The sequence below is a fragment of the Puntigrus tetrazona genome, chromosome 20 (genome assembly GCF_018831695.1).
Source record: "Puntigrus tetrazona isolate hp1 chromosome 20, ASM1883169v1, whole genome shotgun sequence".
Lineage (NCBI taxonomy): Eukaryota > Metazoa > Chordata > Actinopteri > Cypriniformes > Cyprinidae > Puntigrus > Puntigrus tetrazona.
The window spans coordinates 20,347,031-20,361,975 of record NC_056718.1 but is presented as its reverse complement, the minus strand read 5'-3'; positions in this window follow the sequence as shown (position 1 = coordinate 20,361,975).

The window sequence follows — 14,945 nt, the reverse complement described above, 5'->3', positions numbered from 1 at the left end:
ATTTTTATGAACACGTTCAAACTTTTATATAAAAAAACTACATAATTCTTTAGGGGGTGCATTTTCCACCACTCTACCCTAATTATAATTCTTAATCTACCTGACTAACTAATACATAAACTTAACTGTAAAATAAAACAAAAAATAGCCAATTTAAATTTTAAGGCAACCAGCTTCAACAGATTTTTGAATATTCTCAACTTGTAAAAACTCAAAAATCTGCTGATGCTGGTTGCCTTAAAATTTTAGGTTGACTCAATTTTTTTTACTGTGTAGTTTACTGAGGCTAAAGTTGTAGTTAATAGTCAGTTTAATAGCAGTTTTATTTTTTATTAATTGTATCTTTTTAAATGTATAATTGTTTTTTATTATTTGCTTAATAAAATATACCAATTTTAATTTTAAATATACCAAAATCTTACATTAATAATTACAAATTTCCCTTTCATTTTCTAAATCTGATTTTACAACATTGTTGCCCAATATAACAGCTGTTTACCTTATTGGTTAGGTTTTTTAAAACGTTTGAAATTATGAAAAAATGTTCATCGAGTGCTCTCATCCAGAACCAGCAGTTTTTACCAATTCCAGAAATGTTGACGTTCTCCAAAAAGAGCTCTCTGGAGATCTCTAGAGCATCTGACCTCATTAAACAAGACAATATCCACAGTCTATAATCTGCTGAAGCTCAATCCCGAGAGAGATCCTCTGGGAGCCAGACAGGGTCTATCATGAAAGCTCGCTGGCCGGACCCTCCTTAGCCCCGTTTTCACCGGCCAAGACATAGTGCCTCCATGTAGCTCATTCACACTGGACATGGGAGAGTTTCAAAGAATAGAAGTCAAGAACAAAGTTGAATGGGAGGAAGTCAATCCAGATAGTGAGAATCCCAGATGGTCAAATCAGCCAAATTGAAGGTAATTCCGACGCACATAATGGCTCCTCATAAGATGGCTGGAGATAGAAGGTGTGCACAGTTGGGAATTGCCTTCTCTGCTATTTTTAACCATGATGTTTTAAAAAACGAAGAGTAGTTCAATTCATAAATCGTGTTTACAAACAGCACCGAAGGAACTTTTGAATGCGAGGAACTATTTGAACATGAGCTCAGAATGGAATGTACTTTATATTTGTTACTTTTTGTATTTACTGAATTAATGAGGCTTGCTGAGTGAACAATGTGTGTCCGTGGGAAAGAGGAGTGCGTGTGCAAGCATGTGCATGTGTGAGTGTGCTTTAATGTAACCGCGAATGTGCTTGTGTGTGTGTGTTAAATACATGTGTGGCGGTCTCTAGAGACGCGCTGTTGTTCCTGCTGCTGCTGAAGGAGTTGTGAACGCGGTGGGAAGGTCACCTGATCGGTGCCCTGGGGGTGACCCCGGTAGGCCGCCACCGCTGCGTGTCCAGGAGGATCGAATGCAAGTGACAGGCGTGGGCTCCCATCACAAAAAGCTCTCTGTGGTTGTAGCGCAGGGGCCGAGGAAGTCAGCGATGCTCCTCTCCCTCCCTGGCCAAAGAGCCATGAGAACAACCCTGAGAGAGGATGGAGGAGAGCGATCTGGAGGAAAGCCATTACTTCCCCCCCAGTCTACACTGTAGCGATGAGACATTCAGTTCATGTCAGCAAACTGATTCTTTTGAGCAGTTGAATGAATCAGCGCAAAGAATCGATTCATTGATTCTTTGAAGCCATCCACATGAGAATATTGAGATTTTTTTTTGCATGAACAAACAATGAGCAATACATTTATTACAGTATTTATTAATATTTGTTAATGTTAGTTAATGAAAATACAGTTATTCATTGTTTATTCATATTAGTTCATAGTGATTTTAATAACGCATTAGTAAATGCTAAAATTAAAATGAACTTAGATTAATAAATGTACAAGTATTGTTCATTCTCAGTTCACGTTTACTAATGTTGTTGATTAATGTTAAATAATGAAACTTACTGCAAAGATCTATTTTCTGTTTTTCATTTATTGTAATTCCACGCTCGGTTTCATAGACAGATCTTAGCCTAAACCAGGATTAGGCCATAGTTCAATTAGAACATTTTTATAATTTTTATAAATATGCCTTAGACAAAAAAAAACAATACTGGTGAGCATCTTAAGACAAAACATAGGCACTGACATGTTTTAAGATCAGTCAGTGCACGTTTCTTTCGGCTGAAACAGCTCAGATTTACATTTTAGTCTAGGACTAGGTTTAAGCATTTTCTGTGGGAGTATGTTTCAGTTTAGTTTGTTGCAGCTATGATTTAACTTCACTTAAACTTACTCTAGTTTGTTAGTTTTTGTTGCTTGTTTAATTCAGTATCAGTTTTTACTATTGCTAAAATAAATATTAAAATTAGATTACATGGAAAATTCTGGAATGTAATATTAAATATTTAAAAAAATCATTTTAAATATGAGTATCTTTTAAAATACATTTCAAAACATTGACATATCCAATCATTATGAATCGCGCACATTTCTGAAAGAAGCAGTGAATACATTTTAAACCTGAATCATTACGAGATGAACATGTCAGAAATAAATTGTTCTAGTTTCACTGCAAATCCTTAACACGGGAGTCTCAAAACAGTGTCATGAATTATAGTATTTGTTAGCATTTTAAATTAGCTTTCATTTTTAGATTTTTCGTTTTCATTATAACTGCAGCTTAAGGTTTCGATTTGTTTGTGTACTTAATTGGTTTCTTTTAAGCATTTATATTGTTTTAATTCATTTTCAATTAATTAATCTATATTTTAGTGTTTGATACTTTAAGTACTTATTTTTTTGTTTATGTGTAGTATTTTTTTATTTTCATTTTTAGGTGAACTTTTCCTTTCAGCTTTATTTCAACAGGTTAAAAGATGTGTAATCATTTTAACAGTACCAACATGGTTTTCAGAGAGCCATTCTACCCGATTCTTCTCTGAACGATTCAGAATATTTGCAAACAAAGATTCGACTCAAACAAACAATTAATTCACGAATCGAATATTATTCTCTCCCTTCCTGTCAGCAGACACACTTAACCCTGCGGGTGCCCTGCCTCTTTTCTCTCTTTCTCTCCATCTCTTGTTATTTCTCTCTAGCCACTCACGGCTCAAGTCCCACTCGTCTCATGTCTCTCCATCCTCTGTTCACCTTTCCCATCTCTCCCACTTACTTACTTTCAATCTTATTTTCGTGCAGTTCAGAGATGAGATGAGAACAAGCTGTGAGGGAGGTCTGCGGAGTGTGTACGTGCTGAGGAGTGTGTTTGGGGGAGGTGGTTGGAGAGATTAAAGAAAGGGAGAGCTTGTGTGAGACACAGAAAGAGAGAGGTTTTGTCCGTGCGGCGGGAAAGCACACAGAGAGCTGTGTGTGTGAGAGAGGAGGACTTCACAGAGATAGTGAGTGTGTGAACATCACAGAGATGGGACATTAGAGTGTTTGACCACTTGTGTGTGTGTGTGTGTGTGTGTGTGTGAATAAAGTGTTAAAGAGTTGCGGGAAGTATCAAAGCAAAATGAGTGAAAAAAAACATTTTATATCCTTCCTTCACAGACAGAGATTAGTGAGCTGCCTTGATGTCTACTGCGTACATAGACAGATGTGTTTAAGGCCTGTTTCACACAGCACACGTAAGCAGTGGATTTTTACTTCAGCAGCATGCTGTAAAATGGGTGTGTTTGTGCATATAATATAAAATATTTCATAAATATTTATAGTATATATTTAGGCACCAAATCAGCATATTGTTGACACTGAGAGTAGTGATGATGAAAATTCAGCTTTTCATGACTATAGATTATTCTATAGCTCTCACCATAGAATAAATTCGATTTTAACATATATTCAAATAGAAAACACTTATTTTAAACAACTTTTCACACTTTCATCACTGACTATTATTATATTATATTCAGTTGAGGACTCCTATGCAATCATTACAGAATCGCTGGGAAATATAAACATGTATTAAGAGCCGGGGGTTGAAGACTTTTGAACAAAATGGAGATTTTTCCTTATTTTGGCTAAATGTCATATTGTTTTTCATTTAGTGCAGCCCTTCAGAGGCTGCAGAGGATAGAGACATGTTCCCAGAAGACCAAACTTACCCCGATCTTCAAAATCAAAACGTTTTTAACCCCAGGCTCTGTAATAGTTGAATACGAGTCTCTCAGTTGTCCTCAGTATGAAAAGGTTGATCTCAAAATCATACAGTCATTGTTGGAAAGGGTTCAAATGTACAAAAATGCTGGAAAGCCGAAGGATTTGTGTCTCGTGACCCATTGCGTCATTTTATAGGCAGTATCTTTATGATTGAGATGTGAGCGCATTAACGGAGCTGGATCATTTTAGCTGTTAAAACCTTGTTTTTTACTCAGACAAAGTATGGCTTCAGAAGGATTTCAAATTTTTTTTATCAATGGGCAACTTTCACATTGAAGAAAGACGTAATAATAAATGAATAAACACAAACAAATCAAGCCAGGGCCCTTACTTCAGCAATTCTCTGACACAGGTGCACAAATTCTTTTCTTTTTTCAAATGCTTAATTTAAAGGGACAGTTCACCCAAAATGAAAATTCTGTCATCACTGAATTATTATCCAAGTTGAAATTCTGGTCATATTTTTTAACGCAATATTAATGCAATAATTAGAAAAGTTAAGGAATGACCACTGGGCACCGAGATGTTGATTGGGTCGGCAGAGTCCGAAAAATCAGGTGGAGAAGAAAAGAAATTACGTCAAGAATTAGGTGAGAAATCTTCAGGAACCATTTAGTCTCCAGCCTTCCTGGAGTCTCCACAAGCGCAATGTTTTCAAATACTTTACTTGGGTACACAATCCTAAAAAATGACCCCCCTTAATAAGAATAACATGCTGAAGTGTTTTGAAATCAATTAAGGCTGATTTTTCATAGGCTTTATGGGCAGAGAGCTTTGTTTGTGACTCTTGAAGGAACAACATCACATCGTCTTGAAGCACTGTTTGAAGAATTTATCTTCCAGAATCCACCAAAGGTCATTTCTTAACTTTGCTAATCCTATTATTGCATTAATATTGTATTCTTCTCATGGGCATTTAATCATTTGTAACTTTTTTTAGTCTGAGTTCAATCTTATTCTTGACAAATTTCATCTGGAAAAATAAAACATGCCTAATAATTTGGAACACCTGAATATGAGGAGTTTTTGACTTTCAACCTGATCTGGTTTGGGATTGGTTAAATGTTCTTGGAAAAAATATATGACCAGAATTATCTTCTTTTAACCCTTTTAAAGAAACACAAACAGGTCTGGAGCAACATGGGGGTGAGGAAAGGATGACAGAATTTCCATTTTGGGTGAACTGTCCCTTTAAATGAGCCTAAGAACTGAAAATCAGTGGGAAAATGTGGTTAATGATCTGCTGGCTTTAGCTTTGTTAGTTTCCTTGTTGTGTAGGCAGAAGTCTTTCCTAAATAAACAGTTAAATTGTTCATGTCTTAAAGCTACAGAGCAAGCAACAAAGAGTATATAGAAATAAACGTATGGCTATCAGAAGCTGATACCTGAATTTAATCTGTTGTGTTTTAGATGCACTGTATCTTATAGCATCCAAGACAAGGGAATGACGAGTTAACAAAGAAATAACAACAAAATATATACTGTGATATTTCTGGCATATACCATATGTTATCTTCCATTTGGCTTTCCAAGTACCTCTGCTGCGATGATTTTCATTAGGCGAAAAAAAAAAAGAAAAAAAAGAATTTGACTAACCTCCCACAACTTTTCCTCTTGGTTTGTAAAATGAATAGCTCTCTTTCATAAGAGCACATACAATTATCCAGAGGAGTTGACAAACTAAACCACAAAGATTTCTCAATGTTTGCATTGTGCGCAATTAAGTGTTTAAAATAATCCGGAGATGAGTCAATCGTTTTCATTTGAAGCATTTGAGCATCATCTTTGTGTTGAATGCCTTGTGGCGATGTGAAACGTGGGTTGAATATGAAGGTAAAGCTGGAGGAAAAAAACTGAACGGGGTTTGTTGTCCTTTGCGTTATTGCTCCATTGCAGGTTACTGTATATAGTGAACGTCTGCACTGATTTTATGGTCTAAACACTGTGTAATGCTGTGTAGTAATCATAGGGAGGATTTTATGCTTCATTACTGTTATGCTGAGGCAAGGGATTTTTACTGTAAGTGAAGTCATTTAATAAAGAAGAAACACAACTGCATAAATACATGTATCATAGTATTATTATTATTATTATTATTATTATTATTATTATTATTATTATTATTATTGAAAACATTCCATTCAATATTCTAAGACAGAAAAATAAATATTGCATTTCCCTCTTAATGCTACTTTATTTTACTGTGCTGTGTTTATTTGTACTGATATAACTGATTATTTAATTTAAATTAATTTAGTTCAATGCATTTTTATTTAGTAATTTATTTTTAATGAATGAATGAGTTATATATATATATATATATATATATATATATACAATTACATAAATTATTTTAATGTATTAATGTATGTAATAATATAACATTATACATAAATTAAAAAAACTAAATGTTTTTTTATTGTATTAATAATTATTTTATTTATTTGTGCAGTGTATAAAGAAAAACAAAATAAAGATTGTCCTCTTATGCAATATTTATAACTTTTTGTATTAATAATTACATTCAAAATCCTTCAAAATATCTGGGCTATCGTATTAGTTTGACAGCTCCCAATGAGGCACACTTTTTTTATTTTCAAGTGCCTCTAAACATTTACCACATTGTTGTAAGAATGCATTACATAAAGTTCAAGCATCCAAACACTCCAAATGCATCGAATAACTAAGATATATCATATCTGCATCAGATGTGCACGAGATTCCAGCTGGTAGTCGTGACTGTGTATAGAAGCAGAATCATTTGTTCGTTGTCTCCCACCCCACTCAAAATCTGCAGCACTTCAGTATTATTTCATCTGGTGAACCTGCAAGGGAAAAGACCCAGCCCTTCTCCGATAAGAGATAAGTGACAAGCAGAAATGTGTCGACAGTAGATTAATCTGGGGTTTTTTTGAAACGCACCGAATGCCCAGCAACCAGACGCGCTGGCCTGCAAGACCAGAGCTCTTAAGACCGATCAGGAAATGACTGCTGTGGTTGTTTAGCTTTCTACTTGTCAAAGGCCTATTATCCCAGCACGAACGTTGAGTCTTATTAGCCCCTCGTATGTTTAAGGACAAGGGGCTACTCCCAGTGGGATGTCTGGTCAGAAAATACAACATGTTAAGTAACTTCAGGAAAATACTCAATCATTCAACACATTCAGCTTGACCGAAAATTACTGATTACTAAGGAGGAAAACACAGAGGACCCGTGCCAATTCACTTGCGCTGAGACATGGGAAAATGGTTCGAGAAGTTGGCCACTGTCTGGATCATCATAGTATGGCACATTCAGTATCCCACAGACCAATGGCAGGATGGTAATTCAATTAAGGCATGAAGGCTGTCTCCCATACAGAGATTCAGTATTGTTCAAAGAGATGAAAGTCGCCAATATCCGCCACTTCTCATGCTTCTTATTTTAGACGTGATGGGAATCAGGGAGATGTGACATTTATGAAGGTCTCCTTTCATATGGGATACTTTCCCAGACCCAGGAACTGTGACTGGCAGATATTCTGCATGTCTATCCATTAACCTTAACGTTCTTCTGCAGACCGTCGATTCAAAGCTTCACAATGCTTATTTTATTTTGATCTCGTGATTTGTTCTTTGAGGAAAATTGCAGGAATTGTTCAGATGAAGGTTTGGGAGTCTTTGAGCAAGACCTTGCATACGTGTCAACCTGTTGTTGGGGACTCTCAAAACCAAAATATGAACTTTGATTCGTTACTCATAGGGGCACTTTAACGTCTTTCAAGTGAAAAAGGCCTTGTGTAGAAACAAACACATCATTAAGGCATCACTTATCACTTCTGGATAAAAAGCACAAGCTCATAATCCAGAATAGCACTTCCAACAGTAAAAAAAAAAAAATCATGTTCTCCTATCACATTAAAATCCACAGAAAGTTTTGTTTATAACTTGAATGTAAATATGCATATTTACACGTTAACCTTTCCGCTGGAAACAGCAATATTATGGACTTCTATTTTAACCATTTTTACGGGCTTATTTATTACAAACAAACATTTCTACTCACAATATATTAACCAATAGACCAGAGTCACGTGTACTACTTGTGGATTATGTTTTAATGTTTTATTCAGCTGTTTGGACTCTCATTCTGACGGCACCCATTCACTGGCGAGCGAGTGACCTAATGCAAAATTTCCCTAAATCTCAATTTCAGCAAAAGAATTTTAAGGATCTTGTGATCTGAATCTGTCAAGGCAACAAAAACCTCATCATAATTTGAAACAAAAACATTTCCCCACTTGAGTTAACATGTGCAGCCAAAAGCGCGCAGCACCGCCTGTGACAGTAGACAGGTTTGACAGCACCGTGCGCGGGTGAGGAGAGGGCTAGCTGCAGGTGGCACCACGCGCTGCCAGAATCAATTTCACTGTCAGTGCGGAGCAGTGTGAGTACAGGAGGATGCCAAATTGGCAGAGCCCGGGTTCTCCGCGAAGGAAGCTCTGGTGTGGGCAAGATCCCGGGTTCAAAGCAGAGGTGGCCTGAAGGCCTCACACCACAGGTACTTACTCCCAACCATCCGCGGAGAGCCTTGTGACCCGCCAAGAGCTGATGTTTTGTCTCTGGTTGGGCAATTGGCGCACAATTACAGGGAAGGGGCGTCATGAAGGCATGTCGCGCTCACCACTCCTGAAGGCTTTTAAGGTGAAGTGTAGGCAGAAGTTAACCATAACTTGTGTTAAAGTTGCACACTCATTTCGTGTGCGGTTTGGAAAAATAAACAATTTCAGACGGCTATAAAGGCAGCTTGTTTTGCTTGAGCACAGTACTGAGAATCCGGGAAGCTGGAAAGTTGTTGATAATTACAGACGTAAGGCACTGAGCAGTCAAGAATGTGTTTTTGTTTCTATAGGATTGATGATTTATTTTAGAATGTTGTAAAACTAGCTGGTAACTTTACACAACTATGTAATAAATCAAAAAACATTTTTGCTTAAAAAAATATTATATTCTAATATATGATATTCTAATATGTATATATGTGTGTGTGTGTGTGTGTGTATGTATATATATTTGTGTGTGTATGTCTGTGTGTGTTCATGTGTTTATTGTATAAAAATACACACAGACACACACACACACAGTATAATACAAATTAATATATATTTTTACTCTTATGTATATATTTTTTTATACATATTTTACATGTATTTTATAAAAAAAAATTACAGACATTTTTATATAAAATCCAATTGTTTTATAAAAAAATCAATTTAAATACGCATTAAAACATTCATATGTATATCTCACATAAAGTAATTTCATCACATTTTATTACAAATGTATTATTGTTAAGAATGATTTTGGTGTGGGTGGTCTTGATAAAAAAATATATATATTAAATTGCTTTACTAAATTGTTGAAGTACTTTGTTTTGTACTCCTTTACATGTCAGCGTTTTATTAAACGTTTTATTAAATTGATGCAAAAACTGAATAATTAGCTCACGACTGTCTTTGTGTTCAAACAAAACATCCAGAGCAACATCATCACTGCAGTCTCGTTCGGGAACTCTGCGTGAAAACAATCCTAACGGATATCTGTTTTTAAATTAGCCTGTTGATGGAGAAGGAGGCGATGAGATCAACACGTAATTATAATCAGCATTAGCTCGCTCGTCTGCTGCCGGCCAGCCTAATTGTGTTGTGTTGGACGTGCTGCCTTGCGCCTTCGAACAAGCACCAACAATCACGTTACCACAGAAACAAAGAGCCTGCAGATGCCATGGGGCTTCCTCAAAGTCCTCGTTCCCACTGTTAAATATTAAACAGGTGGCGGGAGCATATGCTCACCTGCTCCCCAGTCATGTGATCATTAGTTACGAGCAAACCACCAGATCGAGTGACTGCATTGAGGGCTTTGTGGTTAGTGCAGTTTACATTTAGTGCGCCTTGTGGTTAAAAACCCTTTATGTTAATGTTAATGCGCAGGTGGTTTAAACATCCAGGTAATAGAATGCACTTTTTTTTTCTTCGAAATTTGCAGTTCCGGTTCTGTCCATTTCACTAAATAAACAACATATATAATAAAATAACTAGAAACGAACAAAAATGTATTTACCATAACTTAAATATTTTATTTAGTTTGCCAGAACAATAAATATACTAAAATGTAATCTGTATTGTTTTAGAAAGATAAAAAAAAAATCAATTTAGTTAATTACATTAATATACAGTGAAACAGGTAAAAGTAAGCACCTAGAAGCAGATATAAAGACGAATAAAGCTGAAATTACAATTAACCTCATATCAAAAGAAAAACAATTCCTTGAAATACAAATGTAAAAAATTTAACAAATGTATAATAACTCTCAGTAATCTCAGTATCTCAGTATAGTAAATATATTATAATTTTATGTTTACATGCTTTGTTACATTTCATGCTGTTTAGTAAGTGATAGCTTTAGGTTTTAGAAATAGATCGTATCATTGTTGTCCACTGCTTTCAGTTGAAAGTAGCTAAAACTGGTATCGCATGTAAATATGAATATAAATAATGGCAATATGAGAATAAGGTCTGTCCAAGACTTTGCTATATTAGTCTAAAGTCTTGAAAAAAAAAATGTAAAAGAGGATGGGAAGGTGCTAAATATAGCTACAAGATTGCTTAACTGGAAACACTGAATGTTACAATATTATAATATCATTATCATTACACATGCTTTAGCATTTTCATATTTTTTTTCTCCTCTAAGTGCAATTTCTGGCAACCGCAGCTGCCTTTTTTTAATCTAAATTTAGCATGATTTTGTGTGTTGTTCAGAACGCCGCCTGACAAGTCTTTTAGCTCTTAAAATGCTTATTGTTAAACGACTAATAAGTCACCGCTGACCCAGGGCGAGCGATCTCTTTCATGGACGCATAATTACATTCTCAGCCTCCACGCGATTCTCACAGTCGCTTGAGCGGCGAACTCCCAAAGCTTCTTCTCGCGCGTCACTGAGACGCTCTAATTTCCACCGTCACACTCTCGCTCGCTAATTAAACTATAATTTAAGAGATCGCCAATTCGAACAGTTTCTACGCTCCACGCTGATATAAAAATATATTCGCGCGCAAAATGATTTACAGCATTGCGCTTTCGCGTACGGCTTGTTTACGAAGCGCAAGAAAATAAAAAGGCCATTTTCCAAAGCCTTAAAAGAAACCGAGATCAGCTCTCACTGACTTGTTCGGGCTTTTCTCTGAGGCCCCAGTGATTCGCTTTGATTACTGTGGCGGTGGTCCCCGCTGTATCTTTCGGCGATTCTTTGAAACTCTGAACACATACAAAGGCCATTTTATTTAGGATGCTACGTGCATTTGCACCAACACAATCAAAGCAATTTAGAAGTCACAACAGCCACTGTCTATATTCTGATGGAGCTGAACCCTGTGCGACAGAGCCGGACCCGCCGCACAAATAGAAACTGTACCGAGAATTAAACATGAGGATGAATCAGCTGATCCAACCTCAAGGTCTTTCCCACACCCCCTGCGTTCCTCACAGGAATGCGCCAGAGCTAAGACCCTGCATCCTGCACCCCACTGCTTGCATCTCTGGAACGTGTGGGGTTGCAAAGCCACAATGCATGCTCTGACACGCCGGGGTCACGCAAATAAAGGGCCGAGTCGTGTAAGTAGCTGGTCGATTTTGCATAATTGCGCACTGCGCTGACGGGTTTTGGCTCATTGTGCCCAAAAAATGAACCACCCTCTCTCATTCTACAAGTGGGCCTGGGTTTTGTACATGCTTGAAAGACCGCGATGTAGTCCATGAACTCGAATAATCGAGCTTTTCTTCATCAAACGTGACCGAATTACACACCTCTGTCATGCGCTGTCAATAAGATTTAGGTTTATGTGGCCGATTTAAATATGGAAATGGCCAGAAGCTAGCTAAAAGCCCTATTGCAATGGTAATTTGTAATGAATAATTCTGATTTCATTATAATAACAAATCACTGGCTCGTGAAACCATCCCCGCGACGGGACCGCTGTCTGCGTCGCTTTTCCGATATACTGTATAACCAAGTTTGACAGATCATATTTAACATTTTCAGCTGCGCAGACTACACAAATTAACTTTTTTTTCTACAAAAAGCTTTGCCAGTTGATTCCCATAGCATTGATGCTGATTATAAAAATAAAACAAGAAGAAAGGTTTCACGACGATGTTCTTTATTCCATGCAATACCACCAAATAACGGCAAACTCATGATGACTGGTCAAAACAAATACAATATTCCATTATTTCTAATTACCAGAACCTAATTAGAGGTTCATGGCACACTAACGTCTTTGGAAACACTGGTTGCAGCAATACCTATGGGACCTGAGAGCTTGTTTGTCTCTCACCAGTCTCTCGCTTTATAAATAGATCCAAACAATGGATGAAAAAAACCATTGTCTACTCAGTAAACCGCAAAAGTGTCACAAGCCAGAGAGAGAAAATGACAATGGAGAGTGCCAGAGGAAGAGAGGTCTGGCTCTGAAAAGCTTGTATTCAGCATAAAACAGACATTGTGTTGAAAGACATTGATACTGACATTGATACACTGATCTCTTTGGAAAGCTGACCACAATTAATGAGCAAAGTATGGTTCTTGTTAAAACACAATTACGTCTCGGCCTTTTTTCCCGTCAGCAAATGTTGACCAGACAAACACTGAAAGTTTGACCATTAAATTTTTTTGACTGATAAAGTTTGTGTTTTAAAATGAAATGTAAATGAAATGTTCAGTACACACACTCACACACACACACACACACACACACACACACATATATATATATATATATATATATATATATATATATATATATATATATATATATATATATATATATATATTAGTTATTTATTTATTAATTTACAGTTTTTATACAAATGTATTTTATATTACTTTATATTAATACTGAAATATTTAATTTACAATTCACTATTAACGTAATGACCAAAAATCCATTCTGGTCTGGCACAGAGATATTTTTAATTATTTAAAGTATTATTATTATTATTATTATTATTATTACAACAGATAGTAAAGCTGATTATTAAAATTGTAATGTAAAAATTGTAAATTAAATTTTAAAAGCTCCTAAAAGATCGACTTTGAACTTTAAGGTCGATCAGTTTTCTACATATTTCAATGTTTTGCAATGAGCACGTACAATTTGTAATAATTCAATAGCTTCAGGTTTTATTTTGTGCCCTATTTGTGCAAAGTGCCACTTAAATAAACTTACTCAGAACTGACCGAGTTAACTGAATTGTTCCTAATTGCTTTTTAGTGCCCCGAGGGCCTATTCAAGAAGCCAGTGGTCTAACTGACCATTGATGACCAATGAGGGATGAAGCCAAACAACCGGCAACCCTCCATCTGGAAGAGAGCACTTAACATGCAGCACGCAGAACTGCAGGCAGACTCATACGCTGTATGGTTATTTCCATATGATCACGCAGCGCTCTGAGCAGCACTAGACCAGTCACTTGTTTTCTGTCAGACGGACTGTGTGCTTCAAATGCTAAGCGTTGATTTAAGGCCACACACACTCTGCCCTCTGTTGATGCTTCATGAGTCAACAGGGCCCATGAGAAAGAGTGCCTCACAGACTTTATTTAGACCCTTGAAGAATGTCTGCCTCCCTCCCAGTCAATGCCACAAGTCTTTCTCCACATCCAGTATTCCCAAGGTGAACGTAATGTTTTATGGAGTGTTGGAGAGGACAAGAGGGATGCTTTCCAACACCAGCGCATTACAGGAAAGTCTCGAAAACATGAAGTTAAATGGCATTACCCCATCCTGACCGAACGTAAAAGTTAATATTGTGTATCAGCTTTTTTTAACGTTCACAAGCAGGTCCAGATGGGCATCTGTTGCTTCTGTGGTGATTTTGGAAAATTTAACACAGTTCAATTTAAACACTTACAGTGTTTAAGCGGAGCAGAGAATACTATGTTAAAACAAAAATAAATCAATTAACCAAATGCTTAAAGTGAGCACCACTTTATTTTCAGCCATTGCATGTATTTTCAAGTAAAACAGCATGCTTAATGATAATTAATGTAGCACAGGACTTTATTTTACCAACAGAAAATTGAGATCATGAAAAGCAAAAACGAAGTCAGATAGTATTATTTGGTTCATTTTATTCAATAGCCCACATGGTCCTACATGGAAGCCTGTTTTCATCCTGGAATAACTTTTTTCCTCACTATTCTGAGTTTAGATCTTGCAATTCAGACTTTTTTATTCAAAATTCTGGCTGACGTCCTGCAGGCTGCGGGCGCTTGGCGGCAGATGACTTTCTCACAGGCTTTGTGTCATTATATAATATATTTTTATTATTATTTATGTATTTTTATAATTTTTATTATTTATGTATTTATTTATTATCAAAGCTTCTATACCTAAGTGACATTAAAAATTATGTAAAAATTTAAAAAATGTAAACTTATGAGTTTATTTCACAACTGAGCCTTTTTTTATAGAATTGTGAGATATAAACTCAGAATTACTTTCTCACAATTCTGAGTTCATATCTTGCAATTCTGCATTTTTTTTATGAATTATGCGTGAGTTTACATCTTTCGATTCTGTTGTTCTCTCCATAGGCCCATATATTTGCCACTTTTTCTATCTAGCAAATCTTTTTCACTTGCTATTGCAAGTTTAACTGGCAGTTCATATCAATTCTGTTTATCTCAAAGTCCGCAACTGTCGCATTTCCACATTAATTTTTCACTTCAGAACGAAAGGTCTAATTTG